Genomic DNA, 26,154 nt, shown 5'->3' with positions numbered 1-26,154 from the left:
TGTTATTAGTTTTGCCGAGTGCCATATCCGAGTGTAATATATGCATAAAAGCCTCGCTGACTCCTTGAGCAGACTAAGTCTGGTGGAAACAGGCTGCAGCGGTAAGGAGAAACCGGGCAAGGTGGCTTTTATTTAATCTGGTTCGATCAGTGCATAATGGTAGACATTAAAATTGCTGGCAAATCCAGTAAAACAATATTATTCCCATTCACTAAGGACAACTCTGGCTGCTTTCTCTGCAGAGGGGGAAGCACGGGCTGGGGCCCAGAGTTGCACCAAGCAGGATGCTCTGGGCAGGACGGGGCTCTGAGCACTGCAGTGTGTGCTCTCCATGACATATCAACCACATTGCAATGGCACCAACAGCCTGAGCATCCCAGGGAAGGGATAGACTGGTAAGCTTGCCAAGGAAAGAGCTAACAAAATGCAGCTGGGGGAGCTCCCCCAGGTGTGTGCCCTCAGCAGTGAGCCCAGCTGGGAAGGGTCCCCTCGCCCTGCAGGGAGCCCCCCTGCCAGTGCCTGCTATAAAGGCCAGGCCATGCCCCCAGCTCTGCCTGGGGTTCTTGCTGGGTTTTTGGGTGAGATGCTGCTGCAGGGAGAAATGATACTGAAAGAAGAAATGGAGACTTGTCTGAGGTTTTCTCAAGAGCAGGCTGTGGCAGCATGCCTCCTTTAACCAAAAACAGGTATGAGGAGTAATGGGGGGATCTATGCTGTGAGCCCCTGCATGGTCCAGGAGCTTCCTGTGAGGTGCCCTGTGCAGGGCAGCTGGATGCTGAGCCTGGCTCCCCAGGTGGGAGCAGAGAGCCCTGGTCATGGGCTGTGTCCAGAGCAGTGCTCCAAGTGAAGTGCCTGCCCTGGGGATTTGCTACCTGGAGCCTTCCCCAGTGCAATGTGCCCTGCTGCCTTCCTGTGCTGAGGGCCCCTGATGGATGCTAAAGCAGCATTCAGGCTTTGTTTGAAATTGGAAGTGCTGAGAATTGGCTGAAAAGGGGAGGAGGGAGGAAGCCCCTGGGGATTTTTGAGTACCATGGGTGGGAAGGCTGGTCACAAGTTTGACCTGATTTATTTAATTTTCTGGGAATAATAATAATTTTTATTTGAGCTGACTGTCTGCATGTCAAAGTTTCAGCTCAGTTTGAAACAGCTGAAAGATGAATCCCAGAGGAAAAATAATGCTGGTTGTATCTGGGTGTACTGACAGTCTCTGTCCAGTGTGTTGCTCTTCACCTTAATGCACAGCAGCAAAAATTACAGGCTGGTATCAAGGTCTGTGTTTTGTGTGTTTATGGACTGTTTGCATTGCTGTCCAAGGAAGCAAAAGGAGAAAAGTGTTTGGCTGTTTTTTTTGTTGTTAGTTTTTCTAGGCTTGCAGTGAAAGTGTTTTAATCTGGAACTACTGAGATACTTGCAGGCAAGTTTTGATGACAGTATAACTATGTAGGAGGGAAAAACTTGTACAGTAGCAATTCCCAGAGCAACAGCAGCAAATAAAAGAGAAGGGATAACTATTTAACTCTCCCTACCTGCATCTGTGTGTTGTGTATGTGGAAGGGAGGGCTTCACAAATGCACTAGGAAAGTAATTGAACTCAAGGCTCATCATTATTAAAAGGGAGTTAGAGAAATGTTTCTGACTTTGGGATTATCTGTCCATCCTCATCGCAGCACTATGTAAAGCTCAAGGCTTGGAGGGAACAAAATCATCTGCAGGAGCATGGACATGTCTCTGTCTCTGGATAACAGCGAATTGGTGGTTCTGAGGGGCAGATGTATGACAGCACCTTGTGTGCTCTGCAGCAGGGCCCGTGGTGAAGGGACATTGCTCAAAGGAAATGATGCAGATGAGAAAAGAATCCCTCTGGTTAGTGAAGTTATTCCAGCAAGTGGCTATATAAATGTCTTTATATTGTTATTTCTGATATTAGTTTGTTGTTCCTCCATGAAAGCTGATTTATTTGAAATGTTATTACTCGAAACACCCTAATCTTTTTGTAATAATTCATATACTGGAGATTACAGTTTTGGAAGGCAGCCCAGCTCTGGCTGGAATCCTATTTATGGATTAAAGGATTTGAACAGCATTGCAAGCTAGATCTCCGAATAGCAGGATAATGTAAACCTGGTTCCATATAAAATGCTTTACCTCTGCAATAGTAACCCCATTAAAGGCAGATTGTTGGAGGACGTTGGACAAGGGAACTTTCATTACAGTGAAGCAGGATATCTTGCACCCCCAAAGAGCAAGGATTTTCTGAGCGGGGTCCTCCCCTTGCTCAGATGTCCTGAGCTGCATCTTGTATCTCCTTTCTTCTGGAAGCCACCAAGCAAACTAATTACAGGGTCTTTGTGGTAGGTTCGAACAGACTGTCTGATGACAGAACCACTGTTCCTGCTGAGAACTGAGACACCACAAAAGGCAAATGAAGTACCCCAGCCAAGTGCTGCTCTCCTGCCCCATTATGGGAGGGAGGCAGCTGGGAGCTGTAATTTCCATGTTAGCAGCAGCACAAGGGCCCACCTCCAAATTCATTAGTGTTACTGGAGGGACAATCCAACCCCAGGAAACTGTAAGCCTTTGGGAGTGTTATTAATTTACCATTTAATGTAATAGTGCATGGGGAACCCAGTCACAGGCTGGAGTACTGTTGTGCTAATAAGTGCTGCACAAAATCCAAACTAGAGGATGGCCAATGGCATAATTTAATTATAAGTATGCTTATAATCTGTGCGAAGATAAGTGCAGAAATAGTCTAGAAAATGACTGTGTGAGCCAACATTAAAATTAATGGTTTCAGGACACAGGCAGGCTAATTGTTTCTGAACCTTTTTCATACACTGCAGCAAGCAAGTTTTAAGATGAGGTTTGAAGGAAACCACTGAAGTGGCTCTGTGGGTATTTATGGGCAGCTTTTACCTTGATAAATGTGTGCTGAAGCATGGCATCCTGAGCCAAGCAGGGAAACAGCAGCTGAACAAGAGGTGGGGAAGGGAGGATGGACTATGAAGAGCTCTGAAAACTGAAGCAACTTGTTCGAGGCACTTAGGAGGGATGAGCCAGTGGGAAAGCATGAGGCAAGCAAAACCTACTAATGCTCCAAAGAAAGATGAGAATCATGTGGTGGTTGTGATAATTAGGCCACAAGATGATGCAAACCTGGAGAAGGTTAGCTGTGTGCCCTGGGGAAGGCTGAATCTTAGATAGTATGCAAAAATCTGCAAGATGTATTGCTACTGAGGATGTAGCACCCTGGAGAGGCTTTGCAGTTTAAGCTGATGCCCAGCTTTTTGGTATTATATGTTGCCTATAGAATTTGAGAAAGGCATTTGGGAGGAGTGCTTAGGAGAATATTAAGGTCTGTGATGTATAGGTGCAATGCTAACACTAAGGAGGAGATGGGGAGAGCATGCTGTGACCAGCTGCACAGGGCTGGGGGTGTGTCTGTGTGTGTTAGAAGAAAAATGTGACAGGGATCACCCTTCCCAGGAAATTTCACTTTTATATGGTGCAAATACTAATCTGTAAACACAGTGTGTCAGGCTATAATAATCATTTAAAGATGGGGTTTGAGATGTGTGTTTGTAGGTATCACTTTTGTCTGTCCACCAAAGTGTGGTTTAAAAGCATCAGTGTGGGCTGTGGAGCTGGAAGTGGTTGCAGCCCCCCTACCAGAACTGCAGCATTGCCCTGGGCAAAAATAATTTTGCTGCTCTGGATCTCAGCTTCCTCCTCCATGGAATGGGGTAATATCATGTGCATCCCACAGGATTTGAGCATTACTTATTATTTCTATAGGGATTTGAAGGTTAATAGCTTTACACAAGCCTAATTAATTGCTATTATTTAGTTTAATATTCTATCCAAGTGCTTTGTCCATGGAAAGCTTGCTCTAACATCCTGTCTGCAGAAAGATTTTGAAGCAGCTCGGTGCATCTGTAGTGTGTAAGTGTGAATCCACAAACAAGAGACTGTGCTATGACATACAGGCGTGGTGGCATTTAGTGTGTGCTCAGCGGGTTTTGATGCAGGCAATGGTAGAGCAGCGTGTCACTGGAGACCCACTCAGATGGGACAACAAGATAAATGAGGATCATAAACACTGCCTCCTATGATGTGCATTGTCTTAACTCTGTTGCTGATTATTGCATGGCCTTCTACTAAGCGAAGATACTAAGTGGAGATGGATAGCTCAAGTAAAATTTCATGTATCTTAAGACTGTTTTCAGAGAGACCAAATTTAAGAACCATTCTGTTAATGTGTCTGCAATAATTTATGGAGGCTTTTGATGTGGCCATGTTCTGGCTGGCAGCCCTGAAGTTTAATGGGGTCTGCGACTGAGCTTTGGATATCTGTACCACTTTGAATGCTTTTGCACGTAAACAGAACCAGCACGGTTCCTGCTGTAAGTTACTTTTCTTAGGCCTGTGGTAGGAAGACTTTTGCATGCCTGTTTGCTAGATCCTGCTTTCTCAGCACCTCCTCTCTGGGAATGGTTGTGCAAGGCAGGCTACCTCTGAAACTGGGGTGCTGATGTTGCTGTTGTCCTGTTGGTACCGCTAGGCAGGATGAAGGAGGCCACTGTCAGAACAGGAACCATGGACCCATCCTGATTAAACAATGTGATGTTAATAACAAACAAAAAGATAAGAGCTCTCGTGTTAGTGCTTAAAAAAAAAAAAAAAAAAAAAAACACTCAAAGGATGCTGTAATGCGGTGTCATTTGAGTGGCTGTGTGGCATGTCTGAGGAGAAAGATGGATCGCGTACATGGTATGCCTGACAGTAAAACTAATAGCTACTGGATGGGGTGTTAAGTATATCATAAAATCAGTGTTAGCCACAGTCAAGATGATGCATTCAAACTGTGCTTTGCCTTCCTGTGCTGAGCCTGCGGGCAGCCGTGGTGGGAGCTGAGGAGGGGGCTGAGGAGGAGCTCTCCCAGCCTTTGGCCCTGGCCACTGCCCTGCAGTGATGGTGGTGCCCTGGCATGTGGGGCTCTGGGGAGGCAGGGCTTGCTCTGACGGCACTACCTAAATGTGGCAGCACCTCCCGAATGCCCACCCTCCCAAGGCATGAAAGCAGTGTGTTTTCTGCAGGTGCACTGAGTCTGACATGAGGCCTTCAGAAGCAAGAAGGGAGCTCAGACTGTCCTGGTCATTGCTCCACAATAACCACTGCTCTTTGCTGGAGGCAGTTCTAATTTAACTGTTCTCGGCTCTTTCCCTTTTTTAAGGGCACATGCTCAGCAGACTCAGGATTTGCCTATGTTTTTGAAGGCTGCTGTGTGAATGGCAGCCCTGCAAAGGGCCCAGATGTGCTCACACTGGAACAAGTGGGAGACTTGCAGGTGCCAGCACCGTCTGGATCTGGTAGTGACCCTTTCCCTATACAAAAGCCTTGCTATGAGTACTTTAAAAGAAAGGTTTCATGACACTGTTAGATGTCTGTCTTCAGCTGGAGAGATGTCACATTCCTAAAATGTGTCTCATTGAAATCCAAACTACATAAGGCAACATTTCCCTCCACAAAGCTGCTGATCACTGCTGGGTAAAACAAACTTTTTATTATTCTGAGAAGAGGTAATTAAGCAGGAACAATTAACTGAGGGTTATCCCCACTGGGCAAGCAGTGGGAGAGCAGTGCCTCCCAGCACTTCCCAGCCCTGGCTCCGAGCTGGGGGAGGTGAGGGCAGTGCTGCCTCCTGGTACCAACCTCCTGCTCCATAAATACAGCATGTGTATGTACAGAACTGAGCATCCTGATCCCCCTCGTAGGGCAAGGATGTGGGTGTAAAAAGCATGGTGTTTCCATGCACAAGCTGTCTCCACTGACTGTCCTGCAAAACCCCCAGGTGCTCCTGCAAATGGCCAAAAATCCCAAGTCCTGTGTTCTCCCATCTGCAGAAGGCTGACATAATGTTTAGCTGTGGTCCCATGGGAGGAAGCTGGAGGAGCTTTTGGAGGTCACAGAGCTGGGCTTTGTACAGCTGCTGCTTTTCTCTGCAGGCAGTGGTATGGCCTGGCAGCCAAGCTGTGGGTTATGCAACACAACTGGGGATTTATCCCGATGCTCATTTGGCAAAAAGATCTCAGTTACGTGGTGGCTAGCCCTGGGGGTTCATCCATGTTCCTTTACTGGAGCCAACATGCTCCCTTGGAGTCTCTGGGATTTTCTGGGGGTTTTGTTACAGGCACTTGGATGCTGCATTGCTCTGACAGATGACAGGAATTTTAAAATACAAGGCAATGAGCAATGCTGTCTCTTCCCGAACTGTCACATGAGCTCCAGCGAGTGCTCAAGCTGATGGAAGATGCTGAAGCCCTGGCTGCAGGTCTCTGAACCAGTTCTCCAGCCCCATTCCCTCCCCTTGCCAGCCATTGCTGCTACCCGGCACTCTTGAAGCAGCTCTTGCAGTAGCGGCCACCTCCAGCTGCAGAGCTGGCTTAGCTCTGTGGCACGGGGGGTGATTACAAAAGCTACTGAGGGCTTCCAGCAGCACAATTTCCTCAAAATAACAGGCTTTGGCATTTTCAGTCCTTGCCACCGAGCTGAAGAGGAAAGACGGAGTCCCACGAGCCTGGCTGCACAGCAGGGCTGCTCTGCTGTGACCTGCAGGAAGGGGACTTCTGCTTCCTTCCAGCTTGCTGGAGAAATTCAGGCATGAGCAGCAAAGGGCTGCATCATGGAGATGCCAAGCCAAGCTCAGCACCACAGAGCTGCCTCCTCATGGTCCTGGGCATGGAAATGGGCTCTGGCTGGCATCCCCCCGGTGCCAGCTGCTGCTGCCAGAAGCTGTCGCAGGGCTGCCAATAGCCGGGTGTGCCCCCATGTCCCCTTTGACACTGGGGAGCTGTGCTGGGGCTGGTGGGCTCCTTCCCCAGCCAGGTTTTGGTTCTCAGGTCCCTTTTCTGAAGGGTGTGCATCTTTTCCTATTAATAGTTCCTCCTGGTTTCAGCTGGCATTCCCATGCAGTAGGGAAATGCAAATACAGAAAATGTCCCTGTAACTCACCAGCAGCTATGGAAGAGGCCAGGAGCATGTCTGTGTCCATCCCTGGCCAGCGGCAGGACCTGCTTGTGCTGGTGCAGCCTCCCTGGCATCACTGCAGCTCTTCCTGCTGCACGCTGGTACCAGAACAAAGGGAATACCTGGAGCTTAGACACCAGTATTACAAGGTAACTTCAAAATGCTACCTGGCTCTATAAATTTTTTATGGTAAGTTAATTAAAAGCCCAGTTATGGGAGCTTTGGAAAGAAGACATAAATATTTAATATTGATTAAAATATTCATCTGTTACATGTTTTTAATCCTGAATAAATATTTTTGGATAATCAGTTGTATTTTTGTTATGCTAAAAGTTTGCATTGTAAATTCAACCATGATTGATTAAAAAAAAATGTGCAATCTATTAATTATATAAGAGCACATATGCCACTCAGGACCTGGAAGAGATACAGATGCATGTTTTCCATAATAAGTTATCAAGGTAATTTGCTTATTGAAACTAAATGAAGGCTTTGATTCGTGTAATTACAGCAAGATCTCTACCTTCATCTCTATGTAGAGACAACTTTCACGTTTCTTCCATAATTCTTCCTTTCAAATAAATATGAGATGGGAAGGGATGATCCTTCCCTGAGGGCTGGGGATGCCTGAGGTCTGGTTGTGGTAGTGGGAAGCTCCCAAGCTCTGTTTTGTTTATATCCATGGTATTAACAGAAGTACTGTGCTTATCGGTCACGTCTTGGGCTGGGATAGGGCAGGTGTCTGCCAAACCCCATGCACAAAGCAGGGCTCCCTGGGGCTGGTGCCTGGTGTTTGCTGCACAGCATGGAAGTTTTCACTCCAACTTTTTTTTTTTTGCAGTTCCTTGCTGAGAGGAGTATTAATGGCAAAGTAATTTACCAACCTTGTTTTCAGGGTTTTTAAGACCATTTCTAGTGCTTCTTGGACTCCTGCATTCTCTGAATGAATCGCAGCAGCACAAAGTTTCAAAGCAAATGGTACTTGGTGCACATTTTTCTTAATGAGCTCAGATGCAAGCAGCAGCACTCGCTGACCCTGCCTTCTGTGCCCTCATTTATACGTGGCTTCGTACTCTGTCACTGAAGCTTAAGGATCCCTTAAGTCTCTTTTTTTCCCCTTTGCAAGACAAATAAAAGGCTGTTACTGCAAATTAGAATGGAAGTCAGAGCTGCTGAAAGATACCAAAACCAAAACAAACAAAGAAAAAATGCAAGGATTGTTTGGGGCTTTTTGCTGCTATTCTCAGTAGAAGGATTACTGTTGATTTTTATGAAAAGTTCATCCTGGAGGCAGTAGGCAGTTGCATTACTTTAGCAAGATTGAGCTGTTTAAAATTTCAGGGTTGTCCGCCAAAAAATAATAATAGGAAGTTGTATAGAGAGGAATGTGCTGACAGCAGTAATGTTTGGGTAATAATTCATGTGTTGTAGATGATGCTCTGGAAAGCTGCCCGGCTGGCTAATGCAGATTGGGGATGCTCGTGTGCTGATGGCTGTACAATTGATTGGCATTTCTGCTCCATCATGAAATCAGCTTGCAAATGAAATGGAGATGGTTTCGGGAGGCAGGGGAGGGCAGGGGCCTTGCACAGCAGTGCTGGCTGGGGCAGCGGAGCACAGGCTGTGTTACAGCCTTGGTTCAGCTTCAGGCCCAGGTCATGCAGTGGCACAAAAAAGCAGAAATTCCTAGTTTTTCCCACCAGTGTAACCTTGCTTGAGTCTCTCCACCAGCCCTAAAATGGGGGATGTCTGTTTTTAACAGGTTCTGACTTGCTCTAAACGTGAACATGGGGACCAAATGCCAGATGGGTGATCTGTTGGTGATGTATTAAAAATTTCCTCATAGATTCTTTCTTTAGAAGGGGTTGAAGTGACAAATAGCTGTTGTTGCTTTGGCTCTGTGAACACTTCAAAGTCCCCATCAGCACACACTGCTCACTAAAATGCAAATTGCACACCACTGGCAACTTTATTGCACATGAAAAACAAATTTCATTTAGCTCATAAGTTATCAGGGAAAACAATTGTCTCTTCCCACTCCTGAGCAGAACTGAAAGAGGAGACAGCACTGTCCTTGAGGGACCTGGATGCCAGCCATGCTGTGAAATAGGCTATTGGGCACCACCAGCATTGCTTGGAGCATCTTTATTAATTATTAAAAATAAGCAACACCTGAGGAATAAGTATGCTTGATGACATGAGTGCTTTGCTCTGTGTTGCCATTATCACTGTTTAATCTCAGCTCCTGCTGAGTGTGCACAAGCCATTGGTCCTCTAGGATTTAAAAACCAGCATGTGCTGGATTGAGCAGGACCTGGTTGCACCTTCTGCAGGGAGCTGGAAGTGGGGTTACTCAATAGCACCTGGCTGGATATGCAGCCAGGCACCTTCCTGGGTGCTGCTCCTCAGGCAGTGCTCTTGCACCATGCGCTGTGTGGCAAAGGCTCAAAGTGATTTTACTGATTTCACCAGGCTCAGGGGGAGCTCTTTCACCTGCTGCCCTGTCTTTGGGTGTTAACACCCCAGCTTGGTGCAGAAACTTAGCATGTATAAATAATCTGGGGTTTGAGATTCCTTTGGATATCTATGTGGAGACATGACTGAGATCTGATGCACCTCCAAATGCCTAAATTACCCCTGCAAATCTCTCCTCCAGAGTCAGAATAACTTTAGTGTCATTTAGTGGTTTCTAGGAATTACAGGCACAAAAAGTGTTAAGGCCTTTAAAACCTGACTGAGACCTCAAGTTAAGCCCCCAGAAATAACAAAGTTTAGGAAAAAAAACATGCAGTAAAGCTGCAGAAAAGGATTAAGAAGGCGGGGAAAAAAAGCCACTGGGGACAAGTAATTCTGGCTGTATGCGATGAGGTGATATAATGCTTATGCTATCGATGGAGCTGGGGACTCCTTCCAGGTTTATACGCAACCACTTCTTTCTTTTTAAATCTGTAGTCGTTCTCCCATATTTTTGTGGGATACTGACATCATTTAAGAAGGAACTAAATTTTAAGAGTGAAGATTTTGATCTGTTTCCCAGCAGTATTCAGAGCCTGAAAGTGTTCTGCTGCATCTGAAGCCTTCACCAGGAAAGCAGGGAACTCTTGAAAGCCAAAACCCAGAGCCATGCTGCAGGCTGCTGCTGAGACCCAGTCTGAGTGTGACATGGCTAAAGCCCCCCAAAACCAAGGGAACACTGGGGTTTTGGGACTCTTTCTCCATCCCAACTGGAAAGGTTTTTGCGTCCCAGGAGCTGTGGTGACAGCGGACGCCTCTGCCCAGGGCACTGCCACCTGTTCCACCTTGCCTGAATCTGAGAGCGTTCCCATGACAGATCCTATTAAAAGGGTTATAAATTCTTCTGGCAGGAGTCTGCATTTTAGGATTGATGAGTGTGATCAGCAAGCTATTCAAATAAGTATGCGTATTATTAAAGCCCTGCTAGGAGCAGGATGACATGCAGAGAAACTAATGCAAAGCAATTTCTCCTTCATTTCTGAGTCTTACCCAGTTTTAATGGTGGATAATAACATTAGTTTTTAATTGTTTCTTTGGGTAGATTGACTGTATTTGTTTGCATTTGCATGTTTCCACAACTTGGGATTTGTATTTGTGTGGGAAGTGGACGTACATGCACAGACACATGCATCAGGCTAGCCAAAGGCATTTGAAAGACAGCCAGGGTTAGGACCAGAAAACTAAAATGGAAAAAAAAAAAATCAAGTAGCTTTCCAATTATATATGTTTTTATGAGCTTGGATGTAATATAATTCCCACCTACTGGGACAATTCTGGAGCTGTTTGTTCAATATTTATCTGGTTCCAAGTCAGACAAAGCCCCTGGATCTCCAGGCAATGTGAGTCACTGTGGATCTGGCAGCTTTGGTGCTGTTGGTGACTTGCATTAGCTGAGATTTCACCCAATCTGCCCAGCAGTTCCAAGACACCAGGTGTACTACATGTGTCCCACTGTTAGAGTGGAATTTGGCTCATGCTTCTGTAAACCAACAAAGTAAACTGATGAGTGTCTTGGGCCAACCACGCAGCAGCCCCCTGGGCCTGACTTGGCTGCAGGAGCGCGGACCCAGGCGGTGCCAGCCCATGGCCATCCTGCCTGGGCTCATGAGAACAGCTCTGAATGCTTCCAGCTGCTGGGCTCAGCAGGGCACCCGTGTCAGGAAGGTGTTTGGAGAACAACCAGCCCAGGGGCACCCTCCTCCAGTGCGAATGGGTCACATCTGGTGACTGCAGCAGAGAGGTGCCCCAGGGGAGACGTTTTCTTTCAGAAGAAGTCTCTCTAGGTGTGTCTAGTACATGTCTTTGTTTTGTTTCAGTCTTTTAAATTGATACACTCCCACTTCCTGAATGGCTTAAGGTGTTTTTCTATAATTACAGTAATAAAAAGCTCTGACCAGCAGTAATTAGCTAGTTACAAAGCAGCCCTCTGAAGTGCCTCATCCCAAAGCCAGGCTTCTGCTGCATGCTGGAGAATTTTTGCCTGGTTTTCAGCACAGAAATTACGAGATGGTATAAAAATCACTACTTTTTTGAGGTAGGCAATTTTTAATGTGGTAATAATCTGTTTCCTAAAAAAAAAAAAAAAAAGTTAAAATGGAGACCTGGGGAAGAAAATGCACTACAAAGTGTGAGTAAAACCCTTCGGAGCATCCTAAAGAAGCTCTGGGTTTGACCCTGCACAGCTGCATGCAGCTCTCACCAGCACAAACCCAGGTGCTCTGATTGCTAATTTAGGCCAAGGGTATTTTAAAATGGGACATCTAAAAGCATGAAGCCCAGTGGTATGGGTTAAGAGCAGCTGCTGCTGCTGGAAGGCCACCTTCCAAATGCAACTGCTTATAGATGATGAGCACTTTTATAAAAGTCTTGCCACTTATCTGTGAAACTCCTGCAGATCAAGACCTATGAATTATTAGTGTAATGAGATTAGGCATACATTTATACTACATGATCTTAAGTTGCTTCAAATTCTGAAGATGAGATAGGGTCAAGCATGAGAGGGCGATGTGGCAGGTGCTGGCAGCAGGCTGTGAGCAACTTGTCTTCTGATCTGCACTGCCACCTCCCCGCTGGGTGCATTTCCCATTTCCCTCTCTCCCCAGGATTTGGCCGGGGAACTTGATCTCCAAAATTGGCAAGGAGCAAAAATTGTTCATGGGCATTTGAACTGGAAGAGGAAGGAATAGGGGAGAAGGGACAGAGGGAAATGTGAGACAAAATAGCAGGGATTGGAAGCAGGAATAGGGTGAAAGAGGTGGTGCTGTCAGTGCTGCATAGAGTGAGTGCAAGTGCTCTGTGTGTTTCCTGCTGTGCAGATTTATGTTGTGCAGATTTATTCAGCCTCTGACTGTCAAGAGCAGCACCTGACTCCCCCTCACCTTGTTTTCTTTCTGGAGAAGCTGAGATGAGCCTCCTGAGGAGAGCCCTCAGTGTGCAGACACAAGAGCAGCAGGTTCCTCGTTGCTCACAGCTGCCCGGGGGCTCGCCCCACGTGGCTCCCAAAGGTGGTGGAAGGATGGAGGGCAGCTCATGAGATCTTTCATGTCCTGCCTCAAAACTGATTTGCAAAAGAGAGACACCTTCCAAAAAAAAAAAAAAAAGGGAAAAGAAAATTGAAGACTGCTGTGTTGTTAGAGCACCTCTCACCTGACTATGTGTCTGCTCGCTGCCTGGCAAATGTCTGTCTTTTTCTTTCCCATCTCTGAAATCAGAGCATCCACAAAGAAAAATAAAAAAGGCTTAAAGTATAACAGCCTCTAGGATATGTTGGTGAATGATCATGATGTAAAATTATGTAGAGATGGATTGGTGAATGGATAGACTGTTATAAAGTTAAAGAAATGTCACAAACTAATTCTAAATTAATGGCACCTTATAGGTCTTTACTGCCTTCCATCTGAGGATCTCAGCCTGACATACATTTATTAATTAGAATTCATTTTACAAGAGAACAAGCTGAGGATGAGAATGGAGAAGTTGCTCTTGGCCCATCATAAGTCAGATGCTGGTGATGGAGACAGCAATAAAAAACAAGGATGTGGGTTCTCAGCCACGTGCTTGGAGTGTGCAGAGATGCTGATCAGAAAGGCAGGGGAAATAAATTCTGCAGAAAGGTGAAAACAACTCTCAGGTCAAGTAAGATTTATTTTGCTCAGAGTTGAAGTCAACAAGGCTCTCTGAGGGAGAAAGGAGGTAACAAATTTGTGCCATGAAAAAACCCCAACGTGAAAACCTGCATGCAGCGTAACCCTGCTGAATTCATTATGGTGTGGTGGGCTCTGTAGATACGTGAGGCTCTGTTCGTTTATCTGATCTCATATAGACCCTAAGCTTCTTCCCATTCTTCACATTTATTTGTATGTACTTAAAGGTTTAATTAAAGGCAAAAAAAAAAAAAAAAGTAAGGAACAGAAATGAGAAGTGATGAAGGTGAGGAGAGAAGTGAAGTGAGAGCAGAGGAAGGTGGGGAGAGATGCGAGGGGCCTTGCTGACTCCTGGCTGCATTTCACTCAGCTTTGAGGAGCCATCAGGTAAAATTAATTTTTAACAATGCAGACTGTACAGACTAATTTCTGTGCTGGGACCAGGCTGGATCATTTCTTGATCAAGCTTAACAGGAAAGGATTTAAAATGAGGCTCTTGCACTGAAAAGATAGGGCATTAATATAAGCCCTTACACAAGTCAGGAACAAAGTTAATTTTTTTTAATGATGAAATAGCTTATCTGCAGGAAGATATCCTCCCGCACTGACACACTACCCACCACTGGAAGTCTGTGCAAGATTAATAGAGTCATATTAGGGGAAAATTGCAGGTTGGCCAAAACTGAAATTAACTTCTATGTCCTCCTGGGGCTGAGCTCCCTGGTGAGGTGGCATTTTGATCAAACACCGGCTGGGTGAGGACACCCAGCTTTCCAAGATGGAAAGTGGAAAGATGGTGGCAAAGCTGCAGGAGTCTGACGCATCCCATGGTGATGTGCAGGAGGCTTTGCACCAGGGCAGCATCGGCTCTTCCAAAGGTGCTTTCAGGGCTTGCACCGAATGAAGGAAGACGAGCTACCCAAACCTGGAGAACCCTTCAGCTGCAGAGGCACAGGGCGATGCCTGTGCTCCTGATGCAAAGCAGATGCAAAATCACAAGCAAGATGCAAGCTTTTTCACCCTTTTCATTAAACTAGCATTTGTGCTGCTCCAGGGGTGGATTTTTGGGGGGCAGAAACCCTCCCGGGGGGGCCTTTGTGTGTGAGGGCCCCATGCCAGGAGGCACTGGTGGGGTGGCTGTAACTGGGACCACTGAGCAGGGCCACCTGTGTGCTGGCTGTGTTGTCAGTCAGCACTGTAAGGATCTGCTGTTGGGTGATGTGCTTGCCACAGCCGTGTTCTGATGTGATATCGTGCCACCACAGCGAGATTTGCTCAGACTGAACAATAAGTCATGTGGAGGCAGAGCCAAAAAGATAAGAGTCGCTGCTAGCATTATCTTTGCTTTATCATAGATGAGACCTTTCCTGGTGGAGCCTAGTCATCTGTTAGCCCTGCTAGAGTCTGGAGGAATTTAAGCTAAATTACATAAATATTAGGGGTCGCCACTCTAAACATTCCAGTGCTTGGTCCGTTCTTTCTTCCCCAATGAGTATTGCTTGGTAAAACAAATAGCTCCTTAATTAACCACCTGCTTTGTTCAAATGGGGCAACTATTTGATGGCATGGGAAGGATCAAATATCCTGCTTGATTTTATTTTATTTAAAAAAAAAAGGGGGGGGGGGGGGGAGGGGGGGGGGCTGAATAACCAGTAAACCAGTTAACCAGACAGTTAACCGAGTTCTCTTCTCTTCTGCACCGGAGCCGTCTCAGTTACCCACTGACTCTGGGTATCTTCTGTGGCGAACTGGGGCAGCATGCAGCCAGGTGCAAAACGTCAATATTAAAATGCAACAGAATGGAAGTGAAATATTAGTTTTCCTTCTCGCATGCAGCCCCACTCTGCCTTTGAAGAAAGTGAGCCACATGAAAAATGGATGAAAAGGTTCCTCTGGAAATTGCAGTGTTTGCCTTTAGCAGAGAATGAAATTTGAGAACAGGTCAACAAAAGTGCTCAGATATTTACAGGGATTTACTAATTCACTGTGTAAACCTAACAAAGCTTTAGTTGCCACCTAATGAAGAGAAAAATGATTAATCTGTTATTCCAGCCAAACTGGGGGGCTCTTCTCCAGGTGGGGAGTCCCTGGGGTTTGGGTGCCTGCCTCTGGGGATGGGGGCACAGGGCTGGGGGACTGGGAGCACGCCTCCATGGGTCTGTGTGCAGAGGGGCTCTGCGGGATTTATGTTAGCAGATGCTGTTTGGCTTAAAAATCCATCATGTCAAACGCTCTCACCCATTCAGGCATTAGCATGTGTTTATTTTTGTGGCTGCATTGTGTGATGGTCTGGGAGCCCAGGCTGGAGAATGCTTGTTGGTTTTTCACACTGTGTAAATCACCAGATGTGCTTTATTTCTGCAATTTTGTTTCACTTTAGCATGACAGAATGGGACAAAAAGGTAAGAGCAGGGCGATGGGGAAATAGGCTGGTTTTCTTATCAAAAACAAAACAAGAAAAGAAACTGCATCCACAGGCACTGGGGCTCAGCTACCTCGTGCCAAGGGGCGAGCGGAGCTGCAGCAGGCAGTTCTCAGGCAGCTGGGCATCCCCAAACCACCAGCTGCAGGTGGCTCTTGGGGTGCCCCCTCCAAAAAAAACAGAACACTTTTTTTTTTTTTCTATCTGCCTTCCGGACCTGAGCTGCTCTGTGCAAACCATCGCCGCAAGGCCGAGCAGCCAGTGTCTGTCCCTGCAGCTGGTGGTGGGGATTGCTCAATCCCTTCAGCCAAGGTTGCCTCCTGTGCTGGTTGTGCAAACAGCTCTTCTGTCCTGGAAATGTTTGAGCTGGGTGCCATGCATGGGGCTGTAGCCGGAACATCCTGGGCTGCAGGACAGACGTGCTCCCGGACACCTCTGCCGGCTCTGCCAGATCCTGGGAAGATCCCAAATCCCAGTTCTGGGAAGCTGCGCAGAGCCAGCCTCTCCAGGCTGGTTGTTCACGAGGCTGAAGCCTTGCTTTGCTACATGCTTCAGTGAGGGCCCATAGAAAAATGATCCGTCCCCTTCAGAGAGGGGCTGCACCAGGGTCAGTCACCTGCCGAGGTTTACAAGGGGATTCAGTTATCTGTGCTCCTCTGACCTTAAGATCTGAAGCAACAGAAAACGTCTCCGTTTAAGCATCTGGGGATATAACCGCATCAGTCTTCCTCCTGCGGGGTCCTCCGCTCTGCCCTTTTTATTGTCTGAGATCTTGTTCAAATCCGGACTCTTTCACATGAGATCAGCTGCTGCTTTGCTGCAGTCAGACGGAAGAGAAGCCGAGCAGACCTCTGCTCCCCGTACAGCTGCCGTGCTGGGTCATACATGCTCCTCTGGCTGCTTTTCCTGCAGAGGCTTCGAGCCCTCAGCAAAGCACCTGTAGGACCCCCTGACCCCTCCAGCAGGGAGCAGGACCGCAGGGGCTGGGAGCGCGGCGTTCCCAGCGCGTGGATGCTTATTTGCTGGGGGAGGAACATCCCCTGTGCCAAACCTACCTGTGGGATATGCTGACGGGGAACCTGGGTTTGTACCGTACCTGAGTGGCAGCTGCGTACCTAATGCATAATATTTCATTCTAATGGGGGATCCGCGGTACTCATGCTCCCATCACACACTTCACAGGCTGAATTAGTAGTAAGTATTTAGTTTAATTTTACAGAACAGGAAAAGCTGCAGTAATGTAAAGCTGCTGTGACATGCTTACGCACACTCAGGCTCTCCCTAGAAATGATGGATCATGTTTAAATATTGGCATCCAGCTAACCTGCCTGCTGGCGAGAGCATACTGTATTTTCTAGGCTACTTTCCATTTTCCATATTAGCATACAGAAGGAGAGAGATCATGCTTAAATGAGTTTGTTTAGCTTTAATAACATTTTTGAATGTCTCCAAAAATCACACCACCACTATTGGCTCAGTGCTGTATTTCAAGCTTTGATTTAAATGTCTCTCCATTTGTTTGGGGTCAGATTAGATCATTAGCAGTGTGTGCACACAGCTTACCATTCCCATCTTGGGGAAGATGCACACCCTGAGCACCGCATTAGCCAGGAAAGCTCATAGAAATGAGCTTTGCAGTGGGCAGGTCTGGTGTGTCGTGGGTCTTCTGCTAAATCAGACCTCCATGTCGGTGCTGGGCCTCCCCTGGGATTTTTGACACTACAGCCCTCGTAACCTGTACAGTGCATCCCATCCCCATGTGTGCTGATGACTTCTCCTCCAGTTTATTCCCCGTTCAGCTCAGCATCTCTTGCTGTACAGTCCTGCCGCAGACGTCCTTACCTAAGAAATGTAATCAATGACTGATTTCAGTGCTATAGGTGTTCCCTATAGAATTTCCCTATTCAGTCAATTAGTAGGACTGAATTTCATATTACTTAACATCTAAATGCCTAGAAGGCAGGCGAGTCCAGCATCTCCATCTATATTTGCTAGGATTATTGCTTAAAGGTGGCTTAGCTACTAAGCCACTGCTGTAAAAGCTCCATTAACTTCTTTACTTGTACACGTGAGCTGGAAGGATTTCAGTACCACAAGTTGAATAAAGAAACCTGACACCCATTCTTCAGGCAATTAGACTTTGTAAAGTAAACTATCTGTATTTCATTAAGGAAATGGATCCTTTAGCACTGGGAATACCATTTATGAATATTTCCTTGTAATGGAAAAGTGAGCATGTTGACAGGATGAATTATTAGACATATTTACAAACAGCTGTTAAAAAGCCTATGTGCAAGTCCCAGCTGTATTTCTTCCTTTTTTTATGTAAGGTTTATTGCAGTTACACTTTGAAAAGCTAGCCTGATTGGCTTTCCAGCAAGGAGAGGTAAGCTTGATTAATTTATTCCTACTCCATGAGGCCGCAGTCACAACTGCTGGAGCAGTCTGTCTGTCTGCAGTTTATTCACAACTGGAATTATCCCAAGGGCAGACAACAAGTACGTGGCCTATGTGTTGTTTAATTACATCTGTTGTGTACATCTGATACTGAAATCAATAACTTTGCATCTTTCTGCAGTCGTGCCAACTTCTCTCATAATTCTTCTCATTCATCTGGGTGATAGGAGAAGAGAAACGAGGGCATCAGGGGAATTTGCGCACCAGCTGCAAGAGAGGGTTAGAATCCCAGTGACACTGTGATGACTCTGGCATGGTTTGCTGCCTGATACTGCAGGTTGCAGGGACAGATAAAGGATTAAGACCAAGATATTGCCACTTGAGGTATTGTAAATGCTACTTCTAAATTTGTCAACTTGGAACTTACAGGATATACGAAATCCTACAGCATTAGACAGATTACAAGTACAGAATATGCAATGAGATTATTGCCAAGACCAGATTTCTCCTGTCTGCACCCCCTCCTGCTGTCACTTCACCACCTCAGTCTTTCTCTGCTTTGTCGATGAAAGAGATACAACAGCCCTTGGCTCTAGTGCTGCACCCGAAGGGCTTTGGGACCGCGGATGCATGGCACTGCAACAGCATGAGCTTGACCTAAAATAGCTGCTGCCGCTCTCCGCAGTTAATTTCACCCTGTATCCCCAGCCAGCCTCTAGCAGCTCCATTTTTTTCTTTGACTAGACGCCATGTGGAAAGTTCCTTGTGTTGTTTCCATCTGACTGCAGCAGCATCTGCTGCCGCTGCTAAATCCGCGGTGAGACTTGGGCACGGCGGTGCCAGCCTGGCACTGCCCACGGGTGGCAGTGGCCGCTGGATGCATGCCGGGGGCTGGCGGGTCTCTGGGCAGTCATCACCCACCTCAGTGAGCCCCGACCTCCTCGTGTCTCCTTGTTGGTCCTCTTTGCAATGCTCTCTGGCATGAGCTCAAGTCCATCTCTATCTAACGAGGCTGTGGAGCATCTGCTGGAGATTGCAGCACGGCTGTGCTTACACATAAGGAATGCGTAAATGCGTTTTCTCTTTGGGGACCCACTGCCACCTTGGGTTTTCCTGGCCATCCACGTTCTCAGGGTGTACGTGAGGTTTAAACCTCTCCTGGAGATTCTCCTGTTCTCTGCTCCAGGGCTGGTTTCACAGAGGAAGAGATGGTGGAGCTGGAAGGTGGTGAAGAAGGTGGTGCACCTGGGGCATTAGAGCTGCTGAGAACCTCCTGGAGCAAGCTCCAGGGTTTAGTGACTTGGTTTGAGAGGTTGGTTTTCACCTTGTCTGACTCTGGGTCTCCCCTGGCTCCAGCAGTTATCCATTTGCCATACAGGACTGCAGGAGTGCCTTGTCAGGCACTTCAGGTCAGCACCTGAATGGTAATGGGAGACAGGCTGTGTGAATTCTCTATTTGTATCCATAGCTTTTACACACTTACTCAAGCCAGCTCTGTTTTCACGTGTCATGATTCTGAGTATTTCAGGTCTCTTTAAGCTAAATTCATAAAACCAATATGCCATTTTTAAAAGAAGATTTTAATGTTAATTAAAGAAATGGAAGCATATACTTCTAAAGAGGCTAGATTTGCCATAGTACTGTATATAATGCACCTAGTTTCAAAGGATGCCTAATGAAGGATACGTTCTCTCTCCTGGGTGCTTAGGTTGATGAGAAACATCTTTGTAAGGAAAATTGACTTTGGAAATGGTTCAGAGCAAGCAGCTTCTTTTTTTTATAAGTCCATGCCAAGTGACTGATTTGGTCCATAGATTCATCAGATCATTGTGTCCAATAATATAATTTTGCTTATCTATTTTATATACGATCAATATGATAAACATTACAGAAACAGGGAAGTGCCAACTAGATTATTTCTGGCTGTAGCAGGGTGGCGAGGGGGCATGCTCCAGCTTCCACTGTGTGCCTTGTGAAGCAGAAAAGCAATTCAGTCAGACTAAAGGCTACAGATGAGGCTGTACGTTCTCTGCAATAAATGCAAATGATTTGAATTCATTTCACTGGTAAGAGAAAAAAATTAAAGCTAAAGATGTTGCAGATCAAGTAATTCAACTTTAAACAGAGGCAAAATTAATATAAAAGAAAACATGGCAATAAAGAGAAGGGAAAAATAGATTTCACTAAAATAATCTGTTAATGAATAGACCATGATGTATTTCTGAAGTACCTCTCTGTGGTGTGTTTTCACCCCCCCCCCCCCTTTTTTTTTTTTTTGAGCATGTACAATAGCATTATGGCCTAACTGCAATCAGTCTGCTGCGAACAGCTTGTATATATTTGGATGTTCACTGGCCCATGAGAGCAAATCGTCCTCCCTTACCATCAAAGACCTTCTTTTCCAGTTCCTTTATTAGGTAACAAACAGTTCCTATTTGTTTTGTTCTTCAGTGTTGAGCACATTCATTTTTTTTTCTGGTTCTGTATTTTTATTTTTGTTTAGATTTGTTAATGAATTATTTTTATTGTTTGCAAGGGGCAGTGTTGCAGTGCCTACAGTTTTTCACTAAGAAATACTGGAAAAATACCTTGTAGTGAAATACAGCCTAGAGCTTATCAATACAGTGTATAGACCCAACTGGGATTCTTCTATGAAACATTCGCTACAGCACGTTGGGGTAATTTTTTCTAAAGCCTCTTTAAGTAGAAAGTAAATTCTCACTTGTTCATGGCAAGTGCCATAAATACTAAATGAGAGCCCAGCGTCTCGCACACCTGGTGTCCAAGGCCACAAAAGATAAATGATAAAATCTTCTTGAAGTAAGATGTTCAGATTTACAGATAGCCTGCTCAAGTCCCTTATTTAAATTTAGCTCGAATTCCTTCCCTGCTCAGGACTTCCCCTCATTTTGGCACGCAGAGGGATAAGCGGGCAGGGCCATGCCCTGTGGTGAGGGCTCTGCATGCTTGGGAACAACCCCATCTGGCAGAGAAATGGGCTCTGAGGCACGTTTTGAGAGTCACCATGAATAACTTGAAATGGTTCAAACCCTGAAAGTGCCATGGGACGTGAAGCCTGAGGATGCTGCAGTGCAGGAGGTGCTGAGGAGTTCAGAGATGGCAACCAGACATTGCCACGAGTGTGCATTTGGTTCCCACTCACCCCTTTCCTCTCTCTCTGGGTTAAATCTCGGGCCCAAGCAACATCAGAAATCATGGAACAGAAAAATCCTTGCATTTGTAATTAGGAACAGCCTTTCCCCTTTGTCTGGGCTGGGTATATTTAATATCTAACTGCTCCGATTCCATTGCCAATGCGTATTTGCCAAGGAAAACTTTCTCATTTAAACCTTCCACTTATCTAAATAAAGAGGGGAGGTGCTGGAAGTCAGTCTTGGCACAGCCATGGGGGGATTTTACCTGGGAAGAATAATACACTCGGCCTCCTTGTTTTCTGATCTTGTCCATTTCCCTCTCTTTGACACAGTGAGCTGCTTTGCTTACGGGGGTGCCCAGCAGGTGCAGAGCATGTGGTGGTGGTTCTGGTGTTGGACACGGGGTGGGAGTCCGGCAGGATTTGTCCCCGGGCCTTCAGCACAGAGACCGCATCAGTGAGGATTTGCTGGGAGCAGGAGGTGCCTTCACCACTACCTGGAGTTATTCTGGAAGAAGAACTCGTTTTGGTACTCGCCTCATGAGAAGGAACCTGCTGGGAGCCGGTGCAGCTCCCTGAGGCTCGGTGGAAGCTCTGGGCTTGTTTGGAGGAAACCTGATGGTTTCTCCTGGCCTGGCACAGGCCGATGTGGACTTCCATGGTGTGTGGCCATGGGCTTGCTCCCAGTGGGAGCTGGGGCTGCCCAGGCTGATTTCTCCCAGGCCTAAGAGCTGGGGTCAGCACTGAATGGCTCCCTGCAGGTGGCACGGAGGGCAGGAGGTGGCCGGCTGCAGGGCTGCTGCCAGCTCCTTTAATTAGGCGATGCAAACGGGCTGCAAGGGAGAAGGTGCCAGTGAATGTAAAAGCAGCTCATGAAAGGGAGAGCAGACAAGGAAGGGAGAAATTATTCAGATAGCCCTAAAGTTTACTTTTAAGAGGTCTTCTTTTATTTTTTTTCATTTTCATATATTTTTCTTGATCTTTTGAGAGAAAAAGATCGGTCCATAGACAGATCTCCAAAGAGATTATTTTTTTTTCAGCCTCGCTATTGCTTTAATCCGTGGTCTCTTCAGACAGGGAATATTTAATTGGTGCACTGGTGAAATAAAATGTTTAAATAGCTTCAACAGCAGTCTTTTTCCCTCTGTTGTGGCATTAGTTCCCCAATATTCCTTGGCCCCTTGCTGGGTATTGAGGCAAAGAAAGGAACCAGAGGAGGTCCCTCTCTATAAATCTGCCTGTGATGTGAAAACTCCCTGGATACACTTATCATACGTGATCCAATACATCAATTAACCTGAGACCTCTCTGCAATAAGCACACACACAAAATAAATCACTCTCTGTGATGCATCTTTTTTTGACTCAGGCAGGTTTCTGTGCAGTGGGGGCACACTGGGGGACACAGGAGAGGTGAGCCTCAGCTCCACGCTCAGCGTCGGGCCTGAGCATCTTCATGGATGCATGAAATCAGGTTTTCCTCAGGCAGCCCTGCCCAAAACCTATGTGCACACGAGCACCGAGAGAAGTAGAGGGAGCTTCTGGAGAAGCAGATTAGATGGAAAGATATCCTGTAAAATAATGAGGGAAATTAAAAAGGAGGTGCACTTGAAGTTGATTTTTTTTTTTTTAATTCTTTCTCCTCCCCTCCTTTGGGAGTCTGTGTTCTTAGCGATTGTATCAAGATTGATAATAAAATTGTTCAAAATGAGCCTGTACCTGTTCTGGGTTTCTCTGACTTTGGCTGAATGCTCTGAAGAGAAAGGAGTTTCTTTTAACTTCTGTGTGTGCTTTTGACTATGAGTATCTCCCTCCCCACCCTTTCCTGAAAAAAAAAAAAAATCCTAAAAATACTGAAAAGAGCATGAAATGATAAGCAGACTTCAGGCTCTGCATTCCTCAGTCACTTACAAAATGCTTTGCAGAATTCACAGCAGAAGATTAACAATCACAGAGCCACAAATCAAAGGATTTCCAGCTCCATCCCCCTCCCACCCATTATACAGTGAAAAAATCTCAATCTGCTCAGACAGGAGGGAAAAATCAGATGAAATTAGGGCTTTAAATAATTTAGTTTTGCATTGTTAGTAATAAACACTGCCTACAGGAAAAATTAAAAAGACTGTTGTAGAATAAAAGGCAGAGCTACGGCATCTTTGACAATATGCTTCATATTTTATGTTCATTAGGACAGGGAGCCTGAAATACTCATTTCTTTATGATGAAGGAACTAAAGATTTCCAATGAACATGCTGCAATGAGCAGGCGGGAGAGATTTATTGCTAAAACAGCTTGTTAATCACAGTGACCACCTTTCAGGCTTCCTAGCATGCCTAACCCAGTCGTGTGGATGCTTATCCCCAAAGACACCCCTTCCACACAGAGGAATACTGGGAACCCTGCAAACTTCAGTTGATCCCGAGGGATTTGAGATGCGGCTCTTTAGACCAGCAATTTTGGAAGACACCCAACCACTGCAGTTAAAGCTCTCTGTTAGCAGTCCCCATGCACACTTTGACTACCCAGCTCTTAAAACTGGACATTTGTGTCACTAATGCCATTTTTTATCATTTCTATAAATCTTGTAGCCATTAGGGGTGGGGACCATGCAAGTCCCCAAAACCTCTCTGGGGTCCGCTGGGCTGGAGGTGGTGGGAATCGGGACTGGGATGAGGACCAATGAGTTCCAGCTGGGAACCAGGCTGGAGCACAGACCTGGGGCTGTGTGTGCGGGGAGCTCGGCGTGATGAAGCCTTTTCCCCTGCAGCCTCTGCTGTTACCAGAATAAACCCAGACTGGAAGTCTTCAAAGGCTGCCCCAAGCCGTGGGCTTGTTTGTAAATGCGTTATTAGTAAATAATTAATAATGTAGACAAACCAATGACAGAAAATCCAGCTCTCTGTCTTGCTGCGCTTGCCTCAGCCAATTTATGTGAGCAAGTCAAAAATGGACCCAATTTTTTCCCATTTTATTGTGGTACCCACACCGACCACAGGGGAAGATCGGGGCTGCAACCTTCATGTCCGTGGTGCTGTACTGAGCTTGCAGCACTGGGGTTCCTCGTGTGAACTGGGTGCTCGTGCACTGCCCACTGCAGGGAGATGTCCCCGCCTCGCTCGGAGTGTGCCCCTGATTGATGGCAAAGCAGGCGCGCTCGTGTCGGAACAGGATTTGGCCCTTAGGAAATCATTAAGCTGTAAATCCTTGATGTGACAGGCCGGCGTAGCGCTGGTCTTCTGTTTCATGTCAAAGGCTGTGCAGAGACTCCTTAGTTAGAGTGCTGGTAATTGGCTCCAAGAGCTGCAATTGCGTCCTGCACCCGGCACTGCCCAGCCCCGCAGCTCCCCCGGGCTTTGCTGGATGCTGCCACTGGCCCCCAGCCTCTCTGCGGCCACTGGGGGGGCATCCGGGAGCAGGGGTCAGTGGTGGAGCTGGGGCAGGTTCTCAGCAGTGCTTAGGGGACAATCCTGCAGAGCCGGAGGATGTCCAGCCCCAGGGGCCCTTTCTTGGGACTGTTTTATTAGCGCGATTGACCGGGCAAGAGCTCTCCGTGCTCCTGGCCACACATTCAATGGCAGATGTGCAGCCCCAAGACTGGGAGACCCAAGGATGCAGAAGAACATTTATGTAAAACAGGAGCTGAGATCTACACAGGGTGTAGCCCTCGGGTGGTCACAATATGGAGCCAAAGGCAGAGCCAGGTTAAGGAGATGCAGTTGCCTTCTGGGGATGGGCCAGCATGACCAAGGTTTCCGTGCTTGTTTGTCTGGTTTTTACGTAGCAAACTGGAACTAGTCTTTTAGCAGGGTTATTTGGGCTCTTCTCTGTACGATTCCTTTTTTTTTTTTTTTCAGCTGAGGCAATTCTTAGCCATCTGAAGCCAACTCAGAATGGCATATTGTCTGCACCTTGCATTTCTGACACAACCTCAGCACAGACGTTGTCAGCAATTGTGTTTTTGACAGTAACAAGACACTCTATAACTCGGGATCCTGGGACTTTTTGTTCTCCTGCCTTTGGACTTAATGAAAACAGGGTTTGTTTTAAAAAGAAAAAGAAAAAGGAAAAGGAAAAGGAAAAGAAAAAGAAAGAAAAACAACGTTTCAGAGTTAATTTCATCTCAATTCAAACCAAGGGATACAGAGGCAGGAACCAAAGCTCACATTTATGAAAAAATCTGAGGAAGGGAAAAGATCAAGTGGGTTAGGAAAATAAAAATCCATTTTCCACGAAGATGTTACGAACAGTAGAGAAAAAATAAATAAATAAATAAATAAACAAACACAAATACTTGACCAGGTTCTTCTCCAGAGGAGCGGCAGGCTCTGCCCGGGGGCGGGGGGGGCGCGGGGCCGGCAGCCGCCGCCGGGGCCTCCAGAGGGAGCTCGTCCCCTGCTCCGCGCCCGAGCGGGCTCCGGCAAGGAGCCGAGAAGGAGAGGTCCTGCTTCGGGACTGCGGGAAAGGCAGGGTTTTTGTTTGTTTGTTTGTTTGTTTTCACCCGTGGGGTGGCAAATGCAGAGCAAATGCGAAGGTCGGGTGCTGCTGCGTGCGGCTGCAGGCAGCGGGAGAGGCAGCGGGGACGGGACAAAGCCTTGTGGGGTCTCCTCTGCAGATATCCACGACCCACCTGGCCGCCTGCCTGGGCAACTTGCTCCAGGGAACCTGCTTTGGCTGGGGGTTTGGACCCCATGATCTCTCGAAGTCCCTCCCAGCCCTACAATCCCGTGAAGCCGCCTCAGCTGGGCTTTGACCAGAGAATGGAGGCAGGGGGAGAGGCCTGGGGCTGCTCACAGCCAGACTGAGCCAGGACCCCATGCTCTGAAGCAGGGGACTTCGTCACGGAGGGGGGCAGAGAGCAATGGGGAATACACAGGCAAGCAATCCTCCACTGCTGCCTCACCTCCCCGCTGCCCAAGGACTGCTCCAGCATCTGCAGTGACTGGGTGTGTGTAAATGTGTGCAGAGGTTGTGTGGAGCTCTGGGGACACTGGATTGCAC

General features: G+C 46.7%; 1 long non-coding RNA gene across 1 annotated transcript; it reads left to right on the top strand.

Annotated features, from left to right (window-relative positions):
• Positions 1-562: 562 nt before the first annotated feature.
• On the top strand, positions 563-13,164 carry LOC118178693. The gene is made up of 2 exons (XR_004756263.1): positions 563-686; positions 12,920-13,164. It is a non-coding gene; the product is annotated as an uncharacterized LOC118178693 (long non-coding RNA).
• The last annotated feature ends 12,990 nt before the right edge of the window (positions 13,165-26,154 follow it).

The sequence above is a fragment of the Oxyura jamaicensis genome, chromosome 26, assembly GCF_011077185.1.
Source record: "Oxyura jamaicensis isolate SHBP4307 breed ruddy duck chromosome 26, BPBGC_Ojam_1.0, whole genome shotgun sequence".
NCBI lineage: Eukaryota > Metazoa > Chordata > Aves > Anseriformes > Anatidae > Oxyura > Oxyura jamaicensis.
This window is presented reverse-complemented; position numbering and strand designations above follow the sequence as displayed.